Here is an 11,775-nt window from a genome sequence, read left to right as displayed (position 1 = left end):
GGTTGATGAAGTTATGTAATCCAAGAGATGTCCACCCGGCACGTCGATCGGTCGATGCTTCAAGCTAGTAGGAGTATATTCGAACTGGATTGGTGGCTGTGTTGTCTGTCTCTGTATGTCTGTCGTTCTCTGCTCTGTCCGTGGGGTATATATAGGAGGGCGCGATCGAGGTGCCCACCATTGTTCTGGTGCGAGTGTACTTTGTAAAAGGGCGCTCCCCAGCCAAGTTGCGCCCTGATCTGCTGCTAGGCGGCTGAGTTTGGGCAAAGTGCATCTGTTAGTGAAAGCTCACGCCTACGACCGTTAGTGGCACGAATGTGGACGTACGGGGTGCCTGTCCCCACTCCTTGTCAAAAGTGCATATATAGGAGTATATGCGTATTTACGTTGTACGCGTCCCTACTGCCGGAGCGCCCTGTTAAAAAGAAGCGAAAGCATAAGCACATCTTTTTTGCTCACGGAAGGGATAGATAGAAATACTCCATCTCTACATAAAAAATATCGGTATTTTTGAATTTTGATCGTGAATTTATTTCCCTAGCCTCCCCACATACCAAGAGGATTAGGAATTCAAGATCTAAATGTCAGAAATGTCGATTTACTCAATTGTCTACAGCAAGTACCTGCAATTGAGTAAAATCAATATTTGGGTAGCTCTTGACGAAGATATTTTTTCTCAATGTCAAAATGGAATGAAAGGCTTTTTAACCCCGCATAAACGTTGAAATTATTTTGAAGATAAAAAGCTCTACTTCCATTTTTGGGAGGTCTAGGTATTTTTTTTCTCGAAAAACTGACATGTGCACTTTTTTCATTCAAACAACAAAGAGTGGTAATATGTACCAGAGGCCACGTTTTGAAGGGACTTTGGCCATGCATGATAATTTGCGAGGGAATAAAACTTGTTGTCTTTGTCCAAATGATTAGACTATTAAGCACTTGTTTTCATATTTCCTTTCTTCTCGTTTTGTATGGTGTGTACTCTTTTTTAAGTATCATGATGTTTTATTGATGGATTATGGTCCATAGTGATAGTTTTATGATGCAATTGAGGATATGTTGTCACGAGACTGGTCCAAAGTGGATGACCTCAGGTTTTTCTTTTTGATATTGATGCTTAGTGTATTTTCGTGTGCGCGAGACTTTGGAATGGCTGCTCCAAAGCACAGAAATACCGGTCGTAGTGGGAGCTAATGTCTATGAGCGCTAATGGCATCAGTGGCGGGCGTACGTAGTATGTGTCCCTACCATGTCGTCAACATTGAAGCAAAAGTACGCTATTATCTGTTGTACGAGAGAGAGAGAGAGAGAGAGAGAGAGAGAGAAAGTGGTCCGTGTCCCCACGGTATCCAAAACAAAAAGAGCAAAAGTGTGCACTTTGGTTCCGTGGTTACCAAAGGATCAACCACGATATCCTACATGGCACTTTGACCAACGCTGATGTGGATTGCTCTTTACATATTTCTAGGTATATCTTGTAATCCCTATGAGGAGTTAATTATCGTAATCGAGTGCTTAAGCTGACAAGTAGACAATGTGTGCACATGGTAAAGCAGACAGTGATTGATAGTAACAGCATTAATTTCATGTTTTGTTTATGTACATTTTGTTGGTATCTTGTATCGGATGTTGATTGTAGATTGATTAGCCGAGAGATACGGATAATAGTAACAAATTCTCTAAACGATCCAGGGACACGCTGATTATTTTGTGTTATTTATCATGTAAAGTTGCGCCAAGCAATTAGACATCAGATTTAGAAGGACGTGAAAGAAGTGCACCAAAAGCAACAGTATGTTGTTGCTCTCATCGTTCTTTTCAATAGCAATTTAGGACATGATTGTTTGTTTACGCAACAACAAATATTTTCCTTTTGAAGATATCTTGCTCTGAACGTACTGTCTTGTGAAGATACCATGTTGCTCTATTGGTCCGCGATCATAGGTTTTTGGTGCGGCTAAGGATATCTATCATGTGACTGGTCCAAAGTTGATGGCCTCGAGTTTGTTCTTTTGATATTTAGCATTATTTTCTATATCATTGTCATAGTTGTGCGCATGGGGCGTTGGAATCGTTGTTCCAAAGTCCAGAAAATCCCGGGTCCTACTAAAAGCTCATGGCCCATAAGTGGTGTGTGTACATGGTGCGCGACCCTATCGCGTCCTAAACAATGGAGCAAAATCGCACTCTTACGTGATGTGTGTCCCCATTATATCCAAAACCAAAGGAGCAAAAGCGCATGCTTTATTTCTGTGGCTACGAAAGGATCTGCCACGACATCGACGCTAATCTGGATTGCTCTTGTACGTATTTCTTGGTATGATCGACATCCCTATGGCCTATGGGGAGTTTATTATTGTACCTGAGTGCTTAAGATGACAAGCAGACACTGATGGATAGTTGGTAGCATTAGTGCTATGTCTTCGTTTATGTGCTTAGCCGCGTCACTTCCAGTCCGGTGCCTCTTTAGCCAAGAGATTCGGAGGATACTAATGAGGTATCTAACGATCCAGAACATAGTGAATTGTTTAGGTTATTATCTGTCCTACAAAGTTGGCCCAAGCAAGTAATTAGACCACAGACTCCGACGGAGCAAAGAAAAGTACACCAAAAGCAATACTCTTATATATGCCAAGTATGTTGCTGCTCTCGGTGTACTTTTAATAAAAGTTTAGAACATATCACATACTTTCGAATATCTTGTCAAATATATGCACAAGCAAATATCTCTACTGCAAATATCTTGCACTACATATATTGTTCTTTAAAACGGTCCAGAACAGAGTTAATATATCCCTGTGCCAAAAATCTGCCCTTTAACAGGTTAACACAATTGTGTTAAAGCGCTCTAGGACAAGAGTTGTTCAAGCTAACTTTCTCCTAAAGTTGCATCATCAAATATCTTCATTTTGAGTAGTTTCTTAACTATTCATAAGAAAGTTGTTTGACTTACCTTACTAATAAAGGTGCACCATGCAAGCAACACCCTTCTAACCTCACTCCCATAGGTTGATATATGCTATGCGCTTCAGCATTCGGCGGCATCAGTGAACGGGGGTGGTGGATATGGTTGTACCTATAGTATGTAGCAGATTGTTCATTGTCGTGCATCTCACCAAAGAGATAGTATTCTTATTAGACAGTGGCATGTATGGTCAATTATATCTTGTTATTTTGTTGTACGTTGGTAATCCTCGGTGCATAAATATTGTTTTCTGGTTGAGGGCGCTGTCCTGTTTAAGAAAAAAAACATAAATATGTTTTCTTCATCGCGGACACAAAAGGCATGACACAAAGTTGCTAAATGGAGCTCCAGTTCCACTGAGGTTGGAATTTTAAAAAATAATCAAAATTCATACGGTTATGTTTTAAAACTCTGAAAACAAATACACATATACCTTGAGACATAATGTACATGTGTGCAAACTTTCAAGATGAAATACGTTAAAATGATAAGTGATACACGGTCCATGTCCGACTAACACTTAGCCATACCGACTCGGTTAACACTTAACCAAGTAGTGCATGGTGACGGAGTGGAAAGTCGTCAGTACCCTTAGTAGGGTGGCGAACATGGTCAGAAGTATCAGAATGGAGCTCGCACGCACAGTTTACCCAGGTTCGAGCCTCCGGTGAGGAGTAACACCCTACGTCATGTTTGGTGTTGTTATTCATGCAAGGGATTACAATGGGGTGTGTGAATTACTACCGAGGGTCTAGTCTATGGGAGTAGGTGGATCTGAGAGCACCATAGCCCTCCCCTTATATACACGGTGAGGGCTAGGGTTTTACAGAGGATAGATCTCATCTTGAATGCCGCCATGATGACTTGGATGCAAAGATGGTCTTGAAGGTGCCTGCCTACTCCTTGGGCTCCCTTTGGTCCCCAAATTTTAGATGGCCTCTGGGGCCCTCAAATAGGCACTTTGTCGGGCTCCTCTGAGAGAAGCCACCCCTGGTGTGTGGCACCGTCAGTAGCCCCCAAGCCTGTCTAGAGTTGGAATTCCTTTGGTTTCGAGAACAAGGGTGGGCTCCTGGTCTTGTTTGTCAAATAATGAGGAGGTCAGCTTAGTGGGCTCGTAGGGGGCCCGCCCTGGGGAGCCTCATCAAGAGATCTTGCTGCCACACGGAGCTCTCCTACCTGGGCTTAGAATCTTCTTCTCGCGAGCTCGCGGTGAGAACCCTCGGTCCTGCAGTCTCCACGCAGCGGCGGGATCCGTGTTGATACCCGAAAGAGGCTCGGTTGCCGGCTAGGCTGACAAAAGGGACTGGGTCGTGGTCGCCCTTCTACTTTGCCAACGTTTCATGCATCGCCGCCACCTTTGGCGCAATCTCCGGGAGTCATGCTGTAACTCCAGATCTTCTTGTGCCCTGATACGTCCATTTTGCATCATATTTTCCTACTATTATTTATAGTGTTTTCATTCAATATAACACTTTGTGGAGTAATTCTAGTGCATTTTCTCTCATAATATGCAAGGTTTACAAAAAGAGGGAGAATACTGGCAGCTGGAATTCTGGACCTGAAAAAGTTACGTCAGAGATACCTATTCTGCACATCTCCAAATGTGCTGAAATTTTATGGGGAATTATTTTAGAATATATAAAAAATATTGAAGAAAAGAAATACCAGAGGGGGCCACCCAGGTGCCCACTAGGCACCAGGGCGCACTACCCCCTCCAGGCGCGCCCTGGTGGGTAGTGGGCTCCCTGGCTCACCTCCAGTGCCCATCTTCTGGTATATAAGGTCTTTTGACCTCGAAAAAAATAAGGAGAGGACTTTCGGGACGGAGCGCCGCCGTCTCGAGACAGAACTTGGGTAGGAGCACTTTTGCTCTCAACGGAGCGATTCCGCCGGGATACTTATTTCGGCGGCATCAGTGATATATGTTATGCGCTGGAAATACGTTAAAATGATAAGTTCACAAGGAAAATTGTGGCCTTTTAGCACATGCACTGTTCATTCTCAAAGTCCGCAAATTTTTTTTGCAGCTCGCAATTGAAGGTAATTCACCGTGACATTTTATGCACATAAATGATAATTTTCCTAAATTAAGATGATCCTCTCTTGAGGTATTTAACCGCACTACGATGCTATAGTCTAAACCGAAAAAGAATGATATTCTTCAGAATTAACGTGATCCTTACGTCCAACGCAGATGACACTTTCCATAAATTTTTATTTTTTGGTTTAAGGGAGTGAGTATGATAAGAAAAGGAAAGAATCGGTTTAGTTCAAATTATTTCAAGTTATTATTTATATGTTGGTTTTTGTTTTGTGCAGCATCGGTTGAGATTACCAAAAAAATCTACAGAAAACCAAGTGGAGATGAGGGTGTGGGAAGAAAAAATCAGCGAAGTGGTGAGGTGAACCTACAAACTCCCGTTTAATAGTAGAGACTAGCTAATTGCTCGTGCATTGCAACATGGTCAAACATATTTTAGTGGTTCAATACCAATTACAAGTGCCTTAACAGTTAACACAGACGTCGCAAGTGCTTTATTTTTCCTATGGCCCATCCCACATCAACATCGTCAGATAGTATCGTTGGCAGAATGTGAAGATGATGAAAAAGGAGCGAGAGATTTTAAGAAGAGCGAGGTATTTAACCGCACTACGCATGTTATAGTGAAAACTGGAAAAGGATGACACTGTCCGTAATTAACGTGATCCTTCCATCCATCCAAAACTAGATAATAGTTTTCATAATTAATGGATGTTCTTTTATTATTTTAAGAAAATGAGTATGATAAGAAAAGGGAAGTATCGATTTGGTTCAAATTATTTCAGGTTACTCTACATACGAAGGTTTTTGTTTTGCATGAAATCGGTTGACATTACCAAAAGAATCTACGGAAAACCAAGCGGGATGGGGGCGAGGGAGGAAAAGACCACGGGAGGAGGTAAGGTGAACCAACCAACTTCCATTTAATAGTAGAGATAACATTTGCATTCACCGTGAAACATATTTCCCTTTTTATTTATTTAGTATTATAGATGTTTATATTACCGGAAATTGCTTTTGGAGACCGAGCTCCATAGAGGCCTCCAAAAGCAAAATTCAAAGTTCTTGAAAATTCATATTGTTATATTTCAAAAAATTCTGAAAAAAATACAGAGATAGATGAAGGTATAGTGCACAAGTGTGTAAGTTTTTAGGATGAAATACGTTGAAACGAGGGTTGTGCAAAAAAGACAAATCTGGGGCTTTTAACACATGATACTATTCATCCTCCCAGACTATGAATTTGTCGTTTTTGTACAGGTCACATTTCAACGCATTTTATCCTGAAATTTTACACACATAGGCCTCACTTTATTGTTTACTTGTCCAAAAAAATTCAGATTTTTTTGAAACCAAATTTTTTGCAGTTTGAATTTTTCAAAAAAGCGGCCTCCATGGAGGCCGAGAGCCAAAACGCCATTCCCTTATATTACTTGCTACTCTCTCCGTCCGGAAATAGTTGTCATCAAAATGAATAAAAGGGGATGTATCTAGATGTATTTTAGTTCTAGGTACATCCCTTTTATCCATTTTGATGACAAGTATTTTCGGACGGAGGGAGTATCAATTTTGTCAAAATTAAATAAGCTTAACTTTTTAGAAAACTAGTGCACCTTATATTTTAGAGCGGTGTGAGTAGAATGGAAGCCGGGGACTTCTTTTTTGAAAGGGCTCGACGAAGATATTTATCTCTCGAAAAACTGATAAGTGCACTGCCTTCCAGATAGACAAAAAAAGAGGTGATATATATGAGAAGCCACATTTTGAGTGGAGTGTGGCCATGCAGGATAATTTACATAGGAGAATCTTGCCGCAAATTCGTAGGGGCCACGCACATGCTGAAACGCCTCCAGCCGTCGATCTGTGATGTGATCCAAGCACAAGTTGGCAGTTAAGTTGGTTCTAAACTTTATAGATATTGTTGTCCCTATGAATACGAGATAGTATACGCGTTTATTCTGTACAAATACTTTTGTCCAGACCTGTTATATGCCTTTCTACCTGTTCCTATGCCACATACCTCGTTCTGTTACATACTTTGGTCGACGCCTTGGCTGTACTGTTCACCTTCTTCTTCCTTGGTCCCTTCTCTGTTCCGGTACTGTTCCATGCTTTTCTTTCTCTACTCTTCTCCTTCTCTTGACTCACGGGGTATGATTTATAACACGCAGGTCCAGGGGACTTCTCAGTTCGTACTGTCTTCGTGCTTTGCAAGTTCATGCCATCATTCTTGTTATGAACTCATTAGTTCGTACTGTCGTGCTGCTTCACAACATCATGCCATTGTTCTTCCCATGAACTTGCTACACTCTATTTGCCCATATTCCTTTTCTTTTCCATCGAATATGCATCCTTCTATCCAAGATTTACATCCTTGTACAGTCATCTGTCAAATGTCAATTTGTCCAAAGACTTCGATGCGTTCGTTAGAAAATTTCCCAAACAATATATCATTTCAACTTTGTTCTTCCAATGGCACTCATTTCTTTATGATTTGCTTAGATTTTTTCAGACATGAAATTTTCCGCTTTTTACCTCATGTCACACCATACAAAAGTTAACTCGACACTTTTAGTTTTGTACATAGGAACTTGTGTTGCTTACATTACTAATAATTCACTGCTGCGTGCAGCCAACTACTTCCTCCGTTCCTAAATATTTGTATTTCTCAAGATTTCAATAAGTAACTACATACGGAGCAAAATGAGTGAATCTACACTCTAAATTATATCTATATACATCCGTATGTGGTAGTTCATTTGAAACGGATATTCATTTCTGAGCTCGGGCTCAGATGAACCCTAAATCAGCATCGTCCAGCAGCATGGGGATCTGTGCCGCCAGTGGTATTCTATCTCTGTATTTCTCAGGTATAGTACTCCCTCCGTCCCAAAATTCTTGTCTTAGATTTGTCTAGATACGGATGTATCTAATACTAAAACATGACTTGATGCATCCGTATTTAGACAAATCTAAGACAAGAATTTTGGGACGGAGGGAGTACTAAATAAAAGCCATGTCGCAGGCGCATTAAATTTGACGGCAGTGCGCCCAGTAGACGCGGAACAGGTAACCCGACCACGGCTCACCCAATTTTCCGAGCCAGTCTGAGCCGTGTCATCCCGCGGACTCAATAACGGCCACCATGACCAGCGCCTCATAAATATATCAAACCATGGGACGCAATACTAGCAGGTTTGCAAAACTGAGATTCAGGTATACCAACACCCTCACCCTCGGCCACACTAAAGCCAGTAGAACAAACATTTTAATAACCAGTGAACCAGAAACAGTTCTGACAAACAAGATCATCGTTTTATTATCTGATTCAGGCTTTTTGCCACCTCGAAAATGGAGGAACAAGCATGGAGCACTGCTCACTAGAACAGACTAGAAAATCTTCAGCAACTAAGAACAGAGTACAACCTTAAATATCGCATCCCATTTTTTCAGCAATTCCCAGCGGCCTGGTACATATGTTCCAGTGATGGCCTACCATACCATAGTTCTTGCATTTTCCAGGGTTTGCACGGCTTCTTCGGTGCATCCCAGGGCAGGTTGTTCACTTGTGTCCCTCGCGCCGGCAAAAGCTGCAGAACTTTGTCCATTTGCTCAGACCCTCGTAAGGTGCCTTCTCCAGTATCTGTCGGCCTTCCAACCCCTCTGCTTATCCGGGACTGCAAGACCTTTGCCAATCGGTCTTCAAAAGCCAAACAATCTCTCTTCTCTGCAAACGGTGCACTAGTAACCAACAATCATTCAGACTAGCTAACATGTGCTCGAATGACTCTGCACTCGCATCCCCATCATCATGACATCCATAGCTTTCATATATAGCGTCGAATGTCTGCACGTGAAAGACAAGTTAACTGAATGTTCTTCACGTCCTTGGTCCACCGCTTGACAATATGCTTAACAGGAATCTCCTCTAAGTGAAGTACATCCATGAACTGTGACAGCAAAACACGGTTTTCAGAAATGTACATCCTCAAAGCAGGTCACTCGCATCTACACAACCTGCTATTCTCAGCCTCTGGCTTCCCTGTTTTCCAAAAAAAGTAGAAACGCTTTATTAGTGACACATTCAACTATTCTTTTTGAGTTCATATACTTGAACAAGCGGCTTTAAGAATTTACCGAGCAGACGCAGACAATCTCCTGCATTGATTTGGTCCTCTCTGCGTTCAATCTGCTTTTCCCATATCTTATCCCAAAGCCAATCTGCCACGAATACAAATTGTATAAATTGTACGCCTCAAATTGAATCGAAACTTAGTCCTAGTTCAGGACAAACCACACATTTTTGTCGGTTTCTCCGCATACTTGTGAATTGACTACTCAAGGGCACTCATTCTTGAAGGAAATGGGTTCTGTCTGGCAGCATGCTCCCTAGACGCAACATGTATTTCCATAGAAAGACAACATTGGTCAGTTTCAACACGAGGGAACAGGGGAGGAGGCGCAGAAGGCATACTTCGCATAATTATTAAGCTAAGCAGACGGAATGAGGGTCGGATATCAGATGCAAAATACATTTGGCATGGTGGGATGCTTGCATTATTGGAAGAAAGATATTTTCAACACATTCAGAAGTTGACATGTACCCAAATCAAACGTGGGGTAAATACGGAAGACAATTTTATGTATGGATGGTTTGCCATGGAATACACAATCATGCCTCATACTCTTTTTTCTCAACCACAACTTGACTTCTCAGGGTTCTACATTTTGCGTTCCCAGTTCTGATTTCGTTAGGATTACTGAATCATGCATGTACCTATTTGACACGCGCAACTTCAGTAACTACTCTTCTGTCAGCTTCTAAAATTCAGCATAACTGTGATTTTTGTTTGTTCTCAAACAAAAACTAGTGTTCTTTTCCATCACAGAGATCATGGCGGCCAATTAAAGTATGTAGTTCGACAAACGGACTAGCAATCAACAAAAAAAATCATATTAGATGCACGGCAATGGTTTCAGACCGCAACTTATTGTTCATCCTGGCGCCTCCGGATTCACCCTCTTGTCAACTGTTCGGACCTCGTCGGAGACGCCTCGCGGCGTCGCCGCCCGCCGCCCTCTTCCCACACCAGGCTAACGCCGCCCACTCGCTGCCCGCATCCGGACCCAACATTTGAGTCAGCCGGCTCAACGCTTGTCGCACAATTCCACGAGAGAACCGCCAGAGGAACCGGATCTCGGTGGTCTAGGATGTTCGCGAATTCTTCACGGAGGGGGAAATCTGCAAAGGCATGGCCATGTCGAGGCGCACAATTTGTCAGCCATTGACCCATGTCCAATGCAACTGGAAAAATACATAGATCTCCAATTTGGGAAGGGTTCCCTTACCTGTCAACCGCGTCGAGAAGGAACTCACATTATCTTCCATTGTTGGTTAGATTCAGCCGCCGTAGACTTGAACGGCAGTGGGGATGGAGTATAGCTGCTCGCGGCGGCGGCTTTGTTTCGAGGACCACCGAGGGCAAGGGTTTGTGGGTTCAGCGCGGTCCCACCCAGGGGACGACCTCTGCTTATCCATCGAAGCGGCACCACGAACAGTCGGTCGCCGTCTAGCTATTGATCGAAGACGGCTCTGTACCTAACATCTGTTCCACGGCTCGGCCTAAAAGTAAACGATCTGGTCCACGGACCAGCCAGACTCGCGCTCGGGGCGGACGTCCACGCATACGATTCTGGCTCACGTACGCGCACTGGAGCTACCCTGCTGCGCTGTATAACGATTTACAAACGTACCACCGCAGACTTGTCAGGCCACATTATGCGAATCCCCATACGAGAACCAACGAGAGAGATTTAGGGAGCAGGTGAGCCCGAGCACTAAAACTCCGCGTCCCATTTGAAATCTCTAAAAAGACAAATATAGTATTTAGAAACGGAGGGAGTAGTAGTGATGAGGCGAGTTAGCTAACATTGATTTTTGCTGTGCGCACTCCGCAGGCGTCTCAACTTTTTTCTTGCTCCTCTATCCCCGCTCTTTCCCCCTTGTCTGCTTGCTTTCTACTGGGATCCTGTAGATCTCATGTGTTCGAACTCCTACCGGACTTTCCTGCCACCGCTTAATAGAAGAAAAAGTCCAAAATAAACCTTGAATTTTTAGGCGAAAGCTAAACCAAACCCCGAACTCTCAATCCCTAAAATCAGCACACTAAACTCTCTAATCCCGGTCTATTTTAAACCTTGAGAGGACTTCGCCGGTATTTGCTGGATTGGGCCGGCCCAGTAGCACAGTCGCTCCAGCACGCGCACTAATTTGTTTTTCTTATTTTTTTCTTTTACTTTTTCTTTTCTTTTATTTTCACACATGTCTAATTTTTCTCAGTACCAAATATATATTTTAACGCACAAATTAAATATTTGATAAACTTTTGATATTTTCAAATACATTATGGAGATTTTTAAATTAAATGTTTTCAAAACTTTTTTGAATAGATGGTAATATTTTTTCAAATACATGTTTTACATTTTCTTAATGACAATAAACATTTTATAAAACTACACGAACACTCTTTTACATGGTTCAACATTTTTAAATTTGCATACACTTTTTCAAACACATGTCACGTATATTCTGTTAAGGTTATGACACATTTTTTTACAACACGCAAACATTTTTTTACATTGTACAAAAAGTGTTCGCACTTTAAAATTTTGTTCAGGTTTCAGAAGAAAAATTATGTTTCAAAAAGTGTTTGCACTTTAAAATTTTGTTCTGATTTAAGAAAATGTTTATGTTTCAAAAGGTGTTCTC

The 11,775-nt window shown here is 42.0% G+C and overlaps 1 long non-coding RNA gene across 1 annotated transcript; it reads right to left on the bottom strand.

Moving 5' to 3' along the window:
- Nucleotides 1-8,445: 8,445 nt before the first annotated feature.
- On the bottom strand, nucleotides 8,446-10,561 carry LOC123125199 (uncharacterized). Its single transcript, XR_006461333.1, has 3 exons — nucleotides 10,356-10,561; nucleotides 9,144-10,248; nucleotides 8,446-9,048 (listed from the first exon to the last, which is right to left on the bottom strand). It is a non-coding gene; the product is annotated as an uncharacterized lncRNA (long non-coding RNA).
- Between the last annotated feature and the right edge of the window lie 1,214 nt (nucleotides 10,562-11,775).

Source organism: Triticum aestivum, chromosome 5D (genome assembly GCF_018294505.1).
Source record: "Triticum aestivum cultivar Chinese Spring chromosome 5D, IWGSC CS RefSeq v2.1, whole genome shotgun sequence".
Taxonomy (NCBI): Eukaryota; Viridiplantae; Streptophyta; class Magnoliopsida; order Poales; family Poaceae; genus Triticum; species Triticum aestivum.
The sequence above is the reverse complement of the archived record's forward strand: the minus strand, read 5'-3'. Positions and strand labels throughout refer to the sequence as shown.